This window comes from Choristoneura fumiferana, chromosome 18 (assembly GCF_025370935.1).
Source record: "Choristoneura fumiferana chromosome 18, NRCan_CFum_1, whole genome shotgun sequence".
NCBI lineage: Eukaryota > Metazoa > Arthropoda > Insecta > Lepidoptera > Tortricidae > Choristoneura > Choristoneura fumiferana.
This window is the reverse complement of record NC_133489.1, coordinates 10,779,918-10,798,371: the sequence shown is the minus strand read 5'-3', so window position 1 is coordinate 10,798,371 and position 18,454 is coordinate 10,779,918. Positions and strand designations below refer to the sequence as shown.

The 18,454-nt window shown below is 36.1% G+C and overlaps 1 long non-coding RNA gene across 1 annotated transcript; it reads left to right on the top strand.

The window, feature by feature from the left end:
• Nucleotides 1-409: 409 nt before the first annotated feature.
• LOC141437927 (uncharacterized) lies at nt 410-8,925 on the top strand. The gene is made up of 3 exons (XR_012452433.1): nt 410-569; nt 643-755; nt 8,728-8,925. It is a non-coding gene; the product is annotated as an uncharacterized lncRNA (long non-coding RNA).
• The last annotated feature ends 9,529 nt before the right edge of the window (nt 8,926-18,454 follow it).

Below are 18,454 nucleotides of genomic sequence, written 5' to 3'. Positions count from 1 at the left end.
GCATGTCGAGCACTCGGACTTTTATTTTATCTAAACCCCTTTAAATATGAAATCCAACCTGACATTAATCAATTATTTCAGTCCTAGTTAACTGTTACCTCTATTGTTCACAAAATTAAACGATTGCGATCTAACAAAGCCGATGAATGCAATAGTAAAATAGCAAGTATCTATCGCCCGTCCGTCACATTATTATTTGTCGCGACCGTCACCAGCAGCGAGTGCAGCCGACGAGTAACGTTTCCAATTAGCCAATCGCAATATTTTCTATGCGATGACGCCTCGACGATGCAATTAATCCTCACTGAAAATTTTAAGGGTGCGGATATTTTTAAATTGGAAAACGTGGATGAGTTTGGTGACGTATTAAAAATACGAGTACTTTATACGTTTTCTTGATGGGCTTGAAACCGTCGTTGAAGTCCCATGTCATGGTTCCACTGCTGTAATTGGATAAGATAAGTTGAAATGCAGTCGCATGCAACGCGGGTTCATCAAAAAAGTTAAATTATCATTTTAGAAGTTCTGAAAACTGTGTTTATTAACAAAAAAAATATATTATTTTACAGGTATGCAACCCTTAAAAACATTTCATGAATGTCACTAAATAGATTTAAAAGGTTCATGCTGGTTTATTTACAGGAAAGGCCTTGAGATGATTTTATTTCCGTGACCCGAGGCAGTTGCGTTAGCCTGTTCTCCGCCATTCGGTGTCCCCACCGGGTCCTTACAAAAATAGTTCCCTCGCACTTAAGGTGAGGTGGGTCGGATTCAATCGAATATTCGCGACTTGTGGAAATGCGACCCGTGCCTTCGCGCGGAACTCGATCTCACTGATTTGGTAATGGGTTTATTTTTAGTATAACTATGGCATTGAGCTGCATCACTTAGCTTTGGATTTAAAGACTCTTTTTACTAGATATGACTGATGTGTTGAAGAATAATTGTCTTTCACAAGATGGCCCACAAGTAGGTACATAGGTAGTGTATGCACTGAAAAAAAAAAGACAGATAAGTAAGTAGTATTTTAATCGGAGAATCAACAATTTATCGCTTAGGAATTCTGACATAACTATATAATTTTTAATAGATTTTTGTGTACATGATTTTTTAACGAGCATTCTCAACGAGAACAATTTGTATCAGTTTTAACAATCTTTGACCACTCATTCTAATATAACACCGTTACCGGTTTACCCTGTTACTCCCCGAAATCTCAAACGCTTTAGATTCTTAGAGCCTAGAGGCATGAACCGCATCGTTGTTATATAATAAAAACTTAAGTAAATTACCTGTATGTAGTAGTGCACAGAATGGATATGGGGCTTGAGTCATTTTTCGAATATAAAACGTCGACTTTTCTATTACGAACACGTTACTACTACAAACAACAGATGATCTACTTCAATTTTTCACCTATACACTTGTTCATCCGGTAGCACGATAAGTCTATTGTATCCTGCGACCGGGTCGGTATAATAAACCCATTAGGGAATTGCATAGTCTAATCTGCGATTGCTGCTCTCTGTTATTGGTGGAATAATATATGTTATGTTGTATGTAGCTCACACAGGTGTTAAGTACCTCTGGTACTATTAGGTGCTCTGTACAGACCAGCTCACGCTATGCCGTTCATGGAACTGGCTAGCCGAACAATGTGGAAATAGGCTTCCTTTGAAGTCAATGCTACTCTAAGTTATCAGGTAGAATATAGTAGACTAGCTTTTACCCGCGGCTTCGCTCGCCTGAACCATACACTTTTCAAAGAAGCAAACAATCAAGCAAGCATGCAAGCAAGAATGCAAGCAAGCATACATTCAATCATGGAAGCCAGCGTGCAAGCAAGCATGCAAGCAAGCATGCACTCAATCATGGAAGCAAGCGTGCAAGCAAGTATGTAATTATGCAAAATATAGTGCAAGCACGCATGCGAGCAAGCATGCAAGCAAGCATGCAAGCAAGCAAGCATGCAACCAAGGAAGCCAGCGTGCAAGCAAGCATGCAAGCAAGCATGCACTCAATCATGGAAGCAAGCGTGCAAGCAAGTATGTAATTATGCAAAATATAGTGCAAGCACGCATGCGAGCAAGCATGCAAGCAAGCATGTAGGCAAGCATGCAAGCAAGCATGCAACCAAGCGTGGAAGCAATCATGTAATTAAGCATGTAATTATGCATGAAATAGTGCAAGCAAGCATGCATTTAAGACTGCATTCAAGCATGCAAGCAAGCATGAACGCAAGCAAGCATGCCAGCAAGCATGCAAGCAAGCACACAAGCAATCAAGTATGCAAGCAAGCATACAGGCAAGCATGCAAGTCAGAAAGCAAGCAAGCATGCTTTTTAACACATTATTTAAAAAACGTTTGTGTAATGTGCATTCTATGTAGAGAGTTAGCTCAGCGGTTAGAATACCAAACAAACTTTTGGTCATCCCTTGGGAACGGATTTTTTTTCGGGATAAAAAATATCCTATTATTTATTCTGGACTTTCAATATTACGTATGCAAAATTTCATAGGAATCGGTGCAGTAGTTACGGCGTGAATGCGTAACAAACAAACACTCACTTTCCCCTTTATAGTAGTAAGGATACTCGTAGCTGAATATTCTAAACTGGGCACCTTAAATTCATCATCATCATCATCATCATGTCAGCCGAAAGACGTCCACTGCTGGACATAGGCCTCCCCCCCGGCTCTCCACTCAGACCGGTCTTGTGCTTTCCGCATCCACCGCGATCCCGCGATCTTAACCAAGCGTCGCTCCATCTTGTTGGAAGCCTACCGACAGACAGCTCGTCTCCCGCTCCGCGGACGCCTTTCGAGAACCTTCTGACCCCATCGGCCATCAGTCCTGCAATGTGCCCCGCCCACTGCCACTTTAGTTTCGCAATTCTTCGGGCCTCAAATTACATACAATTAATTCGTTAGGTAGTTTGCGAGTGTTTGTTACAAAGCTGTTAATTTTAGTGGCTTTTGATTATTTTTTCCAGTAATTTTTTCAACTATTATTTTTCAATGGCTACTTCTACCCAAATCTTCGTTTGACATTTGGAAGACAATGGGATTTTTAACTTTAGGTACCAGAAAGCTTCAGTACCGACGATAGCCGCCAAACAGCGCGACAGTCATCTACCCATACCTACATACACGACATTAGGGACGCGTTTAGTAGATGGGTACATCGCGGTATGCAGCCCGGTTACACGCTGGGTGGCTGACTGAATAGTGCTCCGTTTTATTTTTCAAGCTTGCACAGTAAAATGTTTTGAAAGGACCGATTTCACTTTACGTCGGCTTGGCGGCGTCCCCGCCCGCATGCCGCCCGCGACTCCCATTGTACCGCAAACTACAATCGGACAATATTGTTTTGACGACGGAATACTCTTTTTAGGGTTCCACATTAAAAACGTTTTAAATGTTTTGCCATGTCTGCCCGTCCGTCTGTCCGCGGTTTTACTTAGTGATTCTTGGTACTAGATACGAGTAGCTGTGATTTGCCGTAGATATACAAATTAAATACGCCGACATAATATCGATAAAAGAAAATGTTAAAAATAAACTTTTTTTAAGTTACGCATACAACGAGAATGATATTTTGCTAGTCAATCCCATTAATTATTATGTGGGACGTATCTACTTAGTTGAATATAAATAATACAAAACAATTGGTTTTAAATATTTTCTGATTTAGGAACCTGTTTGCGAAATATTAAAATTTAAAGCAGGAAGGTTGAGAGGGGCCAATTCAATCGTTGTTTTTGGATCCGTATTAAAATTCATGGTAACAAAACGAAATAAAAAGGAAAACTATTAATCGCATCTGTTAACCAATATGTCAAATTGAATATTTGCCCCGTAGTAGTAGGAACCCTCACAAGGCGTATAGTCCGACTTGCGTTTCGCTTGTTTTTTTATTTCAGTTTTCATTCAAAATCACATCTTTGAGTCGCACGGTCGAATAATGTTGATGGAATTAAATTTCGCTTCGAGATCAACCGTATTGTTTCCACAAAGTTGTAGATGCGCACCGTTACCGCAGTTTTAATGGAGATTACTATTTTTATAGACGCTACAATTTTTTGAAAGGTCATATAGCTGGAAATTTTGCGTTCATTCCGACTATTATTTAGTAGTACGACTCTTATCGCTCTCTTAATATTATTCAAACGAGAATTTAAGTGTGGAATGATGTTAACTGGATTTTTTATATTGCAATCGTCTCAGCCTGTATACGTCTCACAACTGGGTACAGACTTCCTCAGACTTTTCGGAAAAAAGGCTTAAGCTTGTAGATCTTACGCTCGAGTTCGAATTGGGAACTTTATAGACAGCATCGAATTTTTCCGTGGGTTTTTGTAAGTTTCTTCGGATCGTTTTCCTTCATCAAAAAGCTTATACATTAATGAGCTTAATGATATTTTACACATAGATTCAGAAAAATTCGGAGAACTTCAGACAACATTAAACCATCAGGCTACTTTTAAATATTCAGTGATTGCACGTATTATTTAAGAGCCGGCACATCCTAAGTTTATTATGTTAGACAAACTAGTACGAAAAATTTCTACATCTACTCGTACAAGTATCTGAACACATTAAGTTTGCAAATAATTTTCATAATCACTAATATAAGCAAACCGGTATTTGCTACTCATCCCCTTAGATAAGTTATGTAGACAGAGCTGTGTGCTCCACAGCCGCACTGCAAATCATTAGCAGGATAGAGACGGCGGTGGACCACACTCGGTGTTTGCATTTGTAATTAATACACTGTTTGCACTTCTGATTTACGATAGTGTTCGTTGTACACTTCTAATGTGTTAATAGCTAAGAAAATTAACGCTAATACGATCTTTGGTGTGCAATGATAGCAAAATAAATCGTGTAAAATTTAATGTATCTAAGTTTATTTTAACCAAAACGGTGTTTATTGTTGATGTTGGAAATCCAAAATTAATTAATAGTAGATTGTACACCGAGGGATAAAACAGCGTACTATGTGACGGATGCGATATTGAATCTCGAGAGCAGTGAAGGATTCAAGCGCGCCCAAGACAAATGACAAAACAGTTTTATTCCCGACGAGTATACTCTACTTTTCTCACCCATTGCGAGACTATGAAAACCAAGGTTACTAGAAAACCCTTTTTAGGGTTACCAGGGGTTTTTAGGGGTTTTTAGGGGTTTTTAGCCTAAATGGCAAAAATGGAACCCTTAAAGTTTCGCCATGTCTGTCTGTCTATCTGTATGTCTGTCTGTCCGTCCGCGGCTTTGCTCAGGGATAATCAATGCTAGAAAGCTGTAATTTTGCAATGATATAATTATATGTAAACTATGCCGACAAAATGGTACAACATAAATCTAAAAAAAAAATTTTTACGGTATTTCTCATAGACGTAAAGTGGGGGTGATTTTTTTTTCTCATGCAACCCTATAGTGTGGGGTATTGTTGGATAGATATTTTAAAACCATTAGGGGTTTGCTAAGATGATTTTTCAATTCAGTGATTTGTTTGCGAAATATTCAACTTTAAAGTGAAAATTTTCATTAAAATCGAGCTTCCCCCCCTCTAAAATCTAAACCGGTGGGTGGAAAAAGTAAAAAAAATCAAGATGGTAGTAAGTATATCAAACTCTTAAGGAAAACTATAACGGCTAAGTTTTCTTGAGAAATATTAGTAGTTTATGAGTAAATAGCAGCCTAAGGTATAAAAAATACCTAAACTTGGAAAATTCCGTATAAAATACGAAATCCTCAGAAAAATATTACTTAATTTTTTCGTAATGGCTACGGAACCCTATTTTGGGCGTGTCCGACACGCTCTTGGCCGGTTTTTTGCTATCAATTCCATTACTAATCATATATTTGGTAGAGTTAAGATACAAGTAAAAGTAAATTAAAAGTAAAAAATATGTTTGGTGCATTGGCCCAGTTGTATCAAGATATACAATACAATAAAATACAAAGACTCTTTATTGTACACCAGACATAGTAAGCGACACAGAAAACAGATACACAGAGAAAAAAATACAAGGTGAGCAACAGGCGGCCTTATCGCTTAAGAGCGATCTCTTCCAGGCAACCTTTTTTACAGAAAGAAGGAAGGACTAGTTTACAACAGGTGGTTCATCAAAAGTAGATCAGAAAATTAAAACGTAACAGAAATACATCTACGAATACATACATAATTATTTCGTACATATTATATACGTCCAAGTAAATATAGGCAGTGAGATAAACAGCAACAAATAAATAAATAAATTATCATAAAGCTAATAATTACAAGATGACAGATAGTGCTCCTTAAGCATAGATTTAAATAGTGACAAAGATTTTGCGTGTCGTAAGTCAATCGGTAAGGAGTTCCACAACCAAATAGCCTGGACAGTATAAGAATATACATAGAATTTGGAGTTAGATAGAGGCACGGTTAGGAGAAATTTCTGAGAGCATCGAATAGAAGTTACGTAGCTAAATCGCTCTTTGAGGTAGCGAGGAGTTGCAGGGTTAAAGAGAATGCCGTAAAGAAGGTGGAGCATGTGAGAGTTACGGCGAAAGCGGATTGGGAGCCACTTGAGCTGTGATCGAAAATTAGAGACATGATCGAACTTACGTAGACCAAATATAAGCCGAATGCATAGATTTTGAATTCGCTCAAGTTTGTTAAGCTGCTCTTCTAAGAGATCGGGATAACAAATGTCAGCATAGTCGAAAATAGGGTGCAGTAAAGTTTGAGCAAGCGCAACCTTGGTAGCAAAAGGTAGGAAATTCTGAAGCCGTCTTAAAGATCCCACCGCAGCAAACACCTTTCTGCTCACCTCGCGCACATGAGGAGACCATGAGAGAGTGCGGTCGAAAATAACACCCAGGTTCTTGACCTGATGTGCAAACGGTATTAGTACTCCGTCGAAAAGCACCGGTGGCAGAGACGCAAAATCGACTCTTGGGACAAGTTTCGAGCTACCAATGACAATGACATAGGTCTTTGTCGGATTGACAATCAAGCCAAATCGTTGGCTCCATTTTAAAATATTTTTAAGTTTACAGACTCGATAACCAACGGAAGATCGCCAAGCACACCCTGAGAATAGATTTGTAGGTAGGATAAAGGTGATACGAAGAAAGAAGATTATGATTATGAGATGGTATATACTTATTATAGTTATCTATACATATTTTTATTTCGTACGCTTATCTTAGTCGACATGGAATTTATTTGAGAAGTACTTAAAATTTCAGAATTTTAGAATCTTAGAATAAAGGTTGGGAAAGTTAGTACTAGGGCTGTGAGTTGGATGGGATGTTTTTTTGGTTGTTTTGTGATTGCAAAGGTGGCCAAATGGTTATCAATAGAAACCAGATTATATGTAATTGCATATTAGCATATTTAGCCCATTTTTATCGGTTATTGCATATTTTGCCTAAAATCTGTGAAAATGCTTACTTTTACTATTTTGCAATATTTTTGAAAACCAGAAATAATAAGTGCTCACAAATCAACCAAATTACTGCCGCTACCTCAGTGGATGTGTAACGTTCTTATTTCACTTATAAAAATATTAGAAGTATTTGAGGGTACAATTTTCTTAATTTTGAAATAAATAAAAACTAAACTTTTGAGGGTTCCGTAGTCAACTAGGAACCCTTATAGTTTCGCCATGTCTGTCCGTCTGTCTGTCTGTCTAATATCAGTCACGCCGACAAAATGGTAATATAAAAAAAGTAAAAAAAATATTAGGGTACCTCCCATAGACATAAAGTGGGGGTGTTTTTTTTTCTTCTCGGCTAACCCTATATTGAGGGGTATCGTTGGATAAGTCTTTTAAAACCGTTGGGGGGTTGCTAAGACAATTTTTCTATTCAGTGATCTGTTTGCGAAATATTCAACTTTAAAGTGCAAATTTTCATTGTAAGGCCTTTTAAAAACTACTGGATGGCAATTTTAAGTTTTACAAAAGAAGTAAATATAGGTAAATTTACAATAATTTAAGCGCTGAAATTGTTTAGAATTATTTATGAGATATCCTAACACTCCTTCCTTTAAGTTTTTGACAAATAGTAATTTAGGTAAAATCATATATGATTTATAACGTAGAACCCTAAATACTTAGAAAAAACGGAAACTAAAAAGTCCGTCTTACAGGAACGGTAAAAGAAAAAGTTTTTCTGAAATGTACACGTTTTTCTTAATCAAAAAAATATTATCAAAGTAACGCAAAAAGACTACTGTCAAAAACCATAATTCAAAAGCTTCTAAAGTTATGAAATTCATGGAAATGGTTATTTGAAATTTTGATCCAAAAAGTGATTTCCTCATTAAAAAGCGAAGCTACTTTTTAAAAATAAAGTTAAATAAAGTGATTTATTATTACTCATTTAATTAGGTAAATGGTATTTAAAAATAAAATAACATAATATATGCTCTTCAAAAAAAGTGTATCAAATATAAATGGCATTCCAAATAATTATATTTATTACGAGATGTAGGTACACCGTGATGCCCGTTAATGAGGTCTTAATAATTGCGACGCAGCTGAATGCATCATTATCTTCGGGTGGATCATCGTGATCACGATGCATAATATGCTACAGTATCTAACAAATCTCGCAACAAATTCAATCACGTTACGTTAGATTTTTTTTTGTATACCTATCCTTCATAAGCACAATTCCAGCATAGACTTCTTCTGTTTTCTACATTATTGCCTCATTTCTTTGCCACAGATCGCGAACCGCCCGGCCTCCGCCGACTCAGCGTCGATCCCGATGGCGTGGGGCGTGGTGTCAGTTCGACGGATATTTGCATTTTTAGCGAAAGTACGAGCTCACGTCCCGAGCAGACGGATTGTGCGGGTGACGAATGATCTCGCGACGTGGACCAACGCTGAACGCTCATGTTTACGAGATTCTTTAGGCTAAACACTCGGAAATCCTATCGTGTTAGGGTCATACACAGAATAAATAAATAACCCTCCTTCGGGCTGTCGGGTAAAAAAAACATAAGTTTTCTTGCCGGTGGAGACGAAGTTAACAAATTAGAGGCAGCAAATTCGTTTTGTATAAACAGACTCAAAAGGGGACTGAATCGGTTTTTGAATGTGATTTCAAAAAAGTGGTTTCTGTCAAAATACTACATAACAATCATGAAAAATTAACCTAAATTTGAGACATAGTAAAGAGAAAATTACAACTCTAATTTTCTTCATCGGTTGAAAAGTTTCAGCTTTTAACATGTTAGATCTATAGGTATTTCAATGTGATGTGATTACAAAAATCGGTTTTAAGAATTAAATATTGTAGTATTTGGTAAAATGAGATTACTTTGCCCCCCACTGAGTAATAACTATGCTCCAATTCTGTATTTTGTTTAAATGTCTTGCAAGTCGAAGTCCTGGTACCCGATACACTTCCCAATAAAGTGGCAACACTGAACTTCAATTTTTGCTGCGATATATTCTTTTTTTTTCCTGTCAGACGCCGTACCCGTACATTGATAAGACGGAGTGCAATGATAATGAATGGTCGCTGACGTGAAGTGACGCTTCCCAGTATGGATTTGTTACCCAAACACCGGGTAACATTGCTCCTAAATTGAAGTTATGATGTATTATATATTAAAACAGCATTATGACGTAGTTTAAGCAAGCCCGCATGACAGTAGGGGTGATCAATTTTACTTAAATAGTATATGTACATACCAAAGCACAATAATTTTCGAAATAAAACAAAGATTACAAAATTCGGAGCAAATGTCGGAGCAAAGTAACTTCATTTTACAAGGTAAAATATTATATAATATGTATTTAATTACCGAAGTTCACCAAAGTACGTTTTTAAAAAGACTCGTTTTAATACTTGGTAAGGGATCATAATAAACACATTTTGAATTAAATTATAGCAATTTCACCCAAAGCAAGTTAGTGCAAAAGACATCACATCTACCAGATAAATAAGTATTTTGATTTTCATATTTAATATCACTATAACACTACATATCACTGTAATTTCCAGAAACTTCTAGTTCTTTATACGTTAGTGGGTACAAGTCAACGGCCAAGTCACACAACATTAACTATAATAATAAAGAAATCGCAGTAAGGAACCTTAGACTTGGCACGACTTTGTCTAGATTTCATTACTTTTTAGAGATAAACAAGCAGCTCCATCGAGACTTGGCTAGTTTTTTACAGAATGTTTTTGGTGGGATTTCACTTCTTTTTGTAGAAACGTGGGCTTATTAGGTACTTATTGTCAAATGAAGCGGCCCACCAAGTTGAATATTTTTTGTAAAAGCGGTATGTCGATCTCTAATAGTTTGGTTGAACTCTTGTGTTTTCTAATCAGGGTCGCCATGTACTCCAGATCTTCGATTATCCTAGTTCTTATAGTTTTCCCTTTATGTGGCCATTAAACCCTATTTCTGTACCAAATTTCAGCTCTCTGAGTTTATGGGAAGTACTAGTTCTATTTTGATGATCATGAGTGAGTGAGTGCCATAAATGCGAAACATTGTTTTCGCCTAAATTCGGAACTAAATGACCTACAGACTTGAAATTTTGGATTTTAAGTATGTGATTATAGTTTACTGGATGACGAAAATTTCTGCGTTCTGGTCTTATCGAGAGGGGCCTGAAAATACGGCGAAATGGTTCCAGTAAAGGATGGTACGGCAGTGTTTGCTTCGCGCTCGACTTGGCGGGGGCAATACCGTGCCCCCAGATTAAGTATTTGTTATGTAAATAACTGGACGCTGGGAATAAAACACAAACTACCTTTTACCCTAATATTACTATGGAATCGTAATTTACTCACATAAAATTCCGATTTCTCTATCACGTTTTGAGAAGCGAAATTTGACACGTGTTTTGTTTTTTATGCAACGTAAATGAAAGATGTAATTTTTGGTAATACCATTGGAAATTTAGGAAAATCCTGGAAATTCAGTTAACTAACTAACGTTAGCGCGAGTAAATATTAGAAATAGGTAATTATGATGTCAAATTGAAACACGGTCAATCAAGGTTTTTATATTTCTATGGAACAAAAAACACAAAACTATCTCGAAGCAAAAGCAAGTCTTTATCGTAATGAACTTAAACTTAAAACAACGAGTGAGATGATAAGTTGTTTATAATAACAAGCGAACGCTAGCGTACTACAATTTTATATTTATTCGGTCTCACGTTCTTTAAAAGCAATAAAAATGTAAAAAGTTAGTTTTGCAGGAAAGTTCCTCCGGCTTACGCGGGTCGGAACGCAGCGGGGCCCTACAAGGAATAGGCGTGTGCGGCATGCATAATAAAGCAGAAGATTAAAAACTACAAAACCTTGTCAATGCCAGCATAGCCCCGGTTCTGGATCTGACGCTTAATGCGACGCCTCACTTGATTATACATCTTGTTTTTTTTTTTTTCAAGTTAGAAGCTTAAATAATTAAGTCATTAGATAGGCACGCTAATAAGGGCGCTACATGACGTTTATTTAAAAAAAAATAAACATGTACCTAACAGAGTTACAAAGGTTTGAAATTCAAGATTAGACAGAGAATAAGAGACAATAGCTAGCATGTGATGTGATGTCACACCCAAGTAGCGCCATACTTGACGCAGAGAAAAGCGTTTTAAAAAGAGACAGATTTAAAGGTTTAAAAAAAAACTTTATGAGTTAAATTTTCAACTGATTTGTTTTTTCTTCGCTAAACATTATATATATTATTTTCATAATAGTACATAGGATGTGGCAAATTCAAGAGTTGTCGAATACCGTATTGTAACAATTCATGCACGCACGCACACATCACACCTGTACTCCCAAATGGTGTAGGCAGAGCACACGAAACGTTTCCGCTTCGGAGCTACTTTTAGCAATTCCAGGTTCAAAGATTGACAAAAAAGGTATCTACAATAGTGACAGGTTGGTAGCCTGTCGCCTACGGTATACCTTAACCTATATCTTTTGTCGCCTGTTACGACATCCACGGAAGAAATTGAAAACACAGAATGCGATAATTGACCTTTAAATACTGGAAATTAAAGTAACCCATCTTATAATGAGTACATTACCTAATTTCATTATTATAACATTCAAGTATGATGCTTTATTTTTAACCTTCTTCAAAAAAGGAGGAGGTTTTCAATTTTTTTTAATGTTTGTTACCTCAGAGAACTCCGTCATTTATGAACCCACTTAAATCTAATAAAGTACTTGAAGTAGATTCAAATTGACTTCCATGTTATCCTAACCTGATAAGTATAAACAAATAAAATCAATAATAATTACCCTATCAATGAAGTTTTAATGAGATACTCGTAGCTGCATTAGTATAGTATCCGTCATCCGTCAGTATAAAATTACTTACCTAGACAACCTAGCGTGCACAGTATGACGGCACGACCACGTGTAGAATCTATATTGTTCACTAGTTACAAGTTAAGCTGTCATAAGCTATAAACTCAGTGAAATCGGCCTCTTTTGGAGCTTTGCTGTACCGTAGATAAGTCAATGGCAATCAAGATATGGCAATGCAGACAGATTTAACAAAACTCTAAGTCCCTAAATTCATAACTGCCACTTTTTAGCCCCAATTGAGCATTAAAATAACTAAGAGGACCTAAATTTTAGCTCATCACAGATAAACAAAATCTCGTTAAGGCTTTCTTATTTCATTCGCCGCAACACAAAACATTCAATGCCATGAATAACACAATCCCTACTGGGGATACGACGGCGATAAAAGATAATATGCTATTGGATGTCGATGTTGAATTATTTTCCTCGAGTCGGGATTCGTGTCCGGACCTCCTTAACAACTGATATTAGCACTTGATATAATAAAGTCATTCAGTGATTTCCGAACAAAGTGTCGGAAAGCAACCCTTATAAATTACGAGCGTGTTATCCTTTACTTGTTAATAGGATAAATGTGAAAGCATCTTTTTTAGCATCTTTATCACTTATACAGACTCTATATTGTTAAAAGTAAAAATCAATAATTTGTTTGCATAAAAACTGTTTCTGCGAGTTTTTCAATAAAAATACTATTACGATTTTGTCTTAGCGAATTTTGATCCAGGTGCTGTGGTCGAATTTACTTGAAAGTTAGTATGTGAGTATACATGTACAAGATATTTCGCACTCCTAGATCAACAGGAAATCAAGTCGAAATATCATATCATTTTAATTTAGACTCAATTCAATTTCTGGAACGTCTTAATGGTGATGGTGCATTATTTTGAGTTGACCCAACAGATCTGGGAGTGCGATTTATCAATATACTAAAAACCTTAAACACAACTGCTTTTCTTTATTTAAACATCGTTCCTTAATCATTTCAAATGATATGCGTATTTTTTGCTAGCGGTTTTAGGTTGGCGTAGCTACCTGTTGTTGTGTTCAATTGTAACGTTAAAATATAGTTGATTAAATTACTTTGAGGTTTGCAAATACTTAATTAACACCTTTTAAATGAAACTAAAAATGAATAAGGATTCGGTCGTACCTATGAGGCTCTTAAGGAGTTCTTTTGTTACGTAATCAAATAAATTCCCACTACAAATGTCTTAAGAACTAGATTGGCCCGTTATAAGCATTATATTGTCTCGCTGGCAAAATAAACCGCCTTTATTTATGTGAAAGCAATATTATTATATTTCAGTTTTGAAACGGTACGCCGCAGGTGTTGGCCCGTATCTGAATATTGAAACGAGTGTGATCAGAATCGAGATGCATTTTTATTGTCACTCCGCCCGAGTGAAGCTATGAAATTTTATTGCTCTCCTTGAAATTTTCAAGGGAATTTGCTAACGTTACTACATACAGGTAACTGTTAATGTGAAGTCGAATTGTTGCACCGAACCTCGTGCAAAGTTGTGAATGTTCGCTGTCCGGGTTTTATGCTCCTCTGGTTTGATATGCGCCGTCAACTAGCCCGTAAAGTTCCAAGTTATATTGTAGTAACGCAGTTTGTATGTGGGGACTCGGAAATAAACATGCGATCGATCTGTTTTTATTGCATATTTAGCCATTAAAAACTAGCTGCTGTCTTTGTCTTGGTCTGTGCAGAATCCGTTCATGGCTATTTCGGGGAATTCATTCACTTATCCGAGATAAAACTATAATATCTTATGTCCTGTGTTATGGTGTCAAACTATTTTCATACCAAATTTCATCTAAATCTAAGTGGTTTAAGCGTGAAAAGGTAACAAACAGACAGACTTTAGCAGTACTTTAGCATATTAGTAAAAATGTATAGAACATCAATTAAATACAGAACATAAAAAAAACTATAAGAACAGAAACTTGTAATAATTGCACTGAATACTGTACACATCACCATCAGCCGGAAGACATCCACTGTTGAACCAATCCTCCTCGTCAAACTGAACAATATTAGTTCAGCGACTTTTAAAAATAATGGAGTATTTGAATCTTCCTTTTTTCATACAAATTAAATACTGCTATCAATGTACGCCATCCTAGAACACAACTGACGTCGCCTGTCACCTACAAATCCTGTCACGCTACAAACATCAAGCATTTTGCTTTACATTGCTTCTTCGAATAATCTTAAAAGTGTAATAAAAATTAAAAAACTAACTATTTTTAAAAATCGCTGAACTAATGTTGTTCAGTTTGACGAGTATGATCTATGTTTTAATTATTTGCTCATATTACAGGCCACACCCGGTATAATTAGTCATATATGAACAATAATAGTGATAGTTAAATCGTCAAAAAAAATATTTTCCTAGAAAAAATACAAAGATGTTTGAGCTCATGAAATCTGAACAACTTGTCTAAAATGAATAAAAAAGAAATTGAATAAACGAATCATAAATTGTTGCCACATTTTTAACTAAAAAAATCATTTGCGCCCAAAATAACTCACAATAATAGTCAAAATAGCACGATAACCTAAACATACGTAAAGGACAGCATGGACAGAACAGCTAGCACCTGAAACAGTTAGAGAAAGAAAGCTATAAGAAATTTTTTTAGCTCTTAAGTGTGATTTTAGATACAGTTTATTAAAAACTCACTGCAAATCGTTAAACAATTAATTATGGGAATGAATATGCGTTTATTTTCCTCTAACAGATCACAATCAATTTTGCTCTCTCTTCATCATTATCATTAACAACGTAAGAATTTTGGATGACATTCAGAAAATTGAAGTTAATGTGGCTCAGAATATTCAAACGAAATAACTGTATAAAAATTGAGACGATTTCATTAAAGCTAGAGCTAAATGAAGAGCCAGTTTGAGAAATGGTTGTGGACCTAATGTTTTTATCAGGTCAACAGCATAAAATAAAACACTGATGCAATTAATAGTACTGTTTGTCTTTCATTGCAAATAAATTGTAAACCAGTCATAGATAATAGAAAATAATGTAGGTATCATGAAACTCGTTAGTTGATTAAAAAAAAATTATCAATCATAAACACCGAGGTAAAATTGACACAACCTTCATCACGACATCCGCCAGCAGGCTAAGGGAGCCTACCTTGGGTGAAAGTGGGGAACAACCGTAATGTTCCTGAGATGACGAGACCTGTGTTGATAGCAGTAACCCACGAAATTGAAGAAGATAAATGTATCTTGAAGGTTATTCGTAATTTTATCCCGCGAAAAGGTCGTTATGGTGAAACCGACTATTTTTTTTAACAAAAACAGAAACTTTACTAGTTGTATCTCAAAAAAAGTTAAATTCTCAATTTCATGGGCAGTTATGTCAAAAACTTACAAACACTTTTCTAATTACCGTCTTTCAAGTCATCGTAGAGCAACGAGACCCTGGTCAATTGGGAAATAAAGCTGATTATTGCCTTATGCCTAGACTAGTTGCGACCTTTTAAGTTTGTTTTTGACGTCGGTTTGTATTATTACCTTATTCTGTGATAATATCTCTTACATACATACAATCACACCTCTTTCCCAATGAAGGGCTACCTAGAGGCAGAGACTACTTGTTTCCACCTGCTACGATCCTGACACACATTTTCGCTTCATCGACAATCATTAGTCTTTTCGTACATGCTTGTCGGTTTCGCGTACTCTTGAACTGATCTTTCTTCCTAATAATCCTTATTTTATCAAATTTGATTTGACAACATTATACATACATAACACTTATTATATCAAAGCAATGAACATACTTGAGTTAATATTTGACATTATGAACGTACCGCTTCGTAGTTGAACCCGCGTCGGAGGAAATGAACCGCTGTATCTTAGGATTCACACGCGAACGAGCGACGACGCAGATTGTTAGGCAATGTGGCGTCATTAATGTACCTAATGTCGTATGAAAGGGGTCTTTTGCTTTATCTCAACCCCGTGCTTCGTGTGTTGTGACCTGCTCGTAAATTAATTACAATTGTTACTTGTGATGCACGAAAAATCAGTCTAGAATCCTTCTAATCCTACAATATTATAGGTAAATGCAGAATTTTGTGTGCACCTATGTGCTTTTCGTGTGTTTGTAATTTCTTCACGCCAAAACAGCTAAATAAGCCATGAAGACGACGATGTAATTTTTGGATTCCTCGTGGAAGTGAATTCCATTGCCAGATCTATGCAGTTAAGTAAAATAAAGGCTAGTAAGAAGGTAAATTATCAATTGAAGAGTGACCTAACTCAAGACGAGTAAGGGTTTCTAGATGATTAATTAAAGTTTTTAAGATCTGGAATGTTAGTCTTTTAGCCGCATGATACACAGACGAGTCGCGAATTTAGAAAGTAAATATGCAAAAAAAAATAACTGTCAAGAGTAACGAATTAGATAAATTGCGGCTGTGTGGATCCATATTGTGCAGAATCGCGAAGAGAAAGAAACAATAATGGCATAAACATCGAAAAATCCAAACAAATTCACCATCAATTCGCTTCGCACCGACTGCAACATGAGATGTAAATTAAATTAGTTATAAAAAATAACAGCCTGGCTAGATTACAAGGTTCATTAATTAGTTCCTTCATTGACAGCTAGGTATCAAATATTATGATTATAAAGGGGTTTCATAGACAGTAACAAAAGTATACACTCTAGTACAGTTGAGGGCAAAAATATATATACAGCCATAGCGTCAAATGTATGCATTAATCAACCGAAAGCATAAAGGTATAAGGCGTAGATATTTTTGACGAATTGCTAACGCACATACCTATATTTATGACTTTGATTGTACTGCTGATTTATTATTATCTTATATTATGCCGATACCTTCCCATAAACTTAAGGAGCGCCTAGCCCTTCAGTAATTAAGGAACACTATTTGTCGTTTTGATCCTGAGTATTCTGTTAGCTCTTTAATAAGTTATTTATTTTCATAGTAAGTCTTAATTCAATTAATTTTTATTTTATTCGACTGGAAGGCAAACCAGCAAGTGGGTCTCCTGATGGTAAGAGATCACTACCGCCCATAAACATCTGCAACGCCAGGGGTATTGTAGATGCGTTGCCAACCTAGAGGCTTAAGTTGGGATACCTCAAGTGCCAGTAATTTCACCGGCTGTCTTACTCTCCACGCCGAAACACAACAGTGCAAGCACTGCTGCTTCACAGCAGGATTAGCGAGCAAGATGGTGGTAGCAATCCGGGCGGACCTTGCACAATTAAATTATGAATAAAGATATATTAATCTCGAAAACACTGCGACGTTAAACGTGAGGCAGATTTGTATATTTACAGCGGAACTCAGCAAACGAACTATCATAATTGATAAACTGTTTTTTTTAAACTCGTGAGTATATTTGAATAATTACATAGCCGGTGCATTATTTATTATGTAATCTTTAGGCGGCGGGCCGGCACAGCCATGCATCAATCAGGCTGTCGGCGTGACGCGCGTCGCAATCAAATAAAATTTAACTCGAAAACGTTAAGCCCTCGCTACGCTTGTAAGCTGTTTATTGCAGTTGTATTCCAATATTGTGTGTATGACAACACTTAAGATAATTGAGATATTTGGTTTTATATTATGTAAAATAATTTTTAATTCATTACAATCATGGATAATGATTCTATAACAAAGTTTAAAAACTAAAAAAAAGTTGCATCTGCGGCGACGTTTTGGACCCAATCTGATTATTAGGCTTCATGTTTACTTATCAAAATGTCATACGATACAGTGATTTATAACAAGAAAAGAGAAAAAGAAAAGACAGATGCGATGCGGGATGGTGATTAGGTATAAACAAAAATGAACATATAATGAACACACGTTTCTGACACATATAAATTATTAAATTTTATATTTTGACGAATAATTAATTACAATACAAGAGAATTGGCTAAGTACCTGCGTGTTCGGGACTCGCGCACTCAGGATTCCGCTGTGTAAATAAAAATGTGAAAATTCAAATAAAATTTTATTCTAATTTTTTACAGTAAATAGGAGGATTATTTTATCTTTAATATAAGTTATATGTAGGTTATACACAACAAGT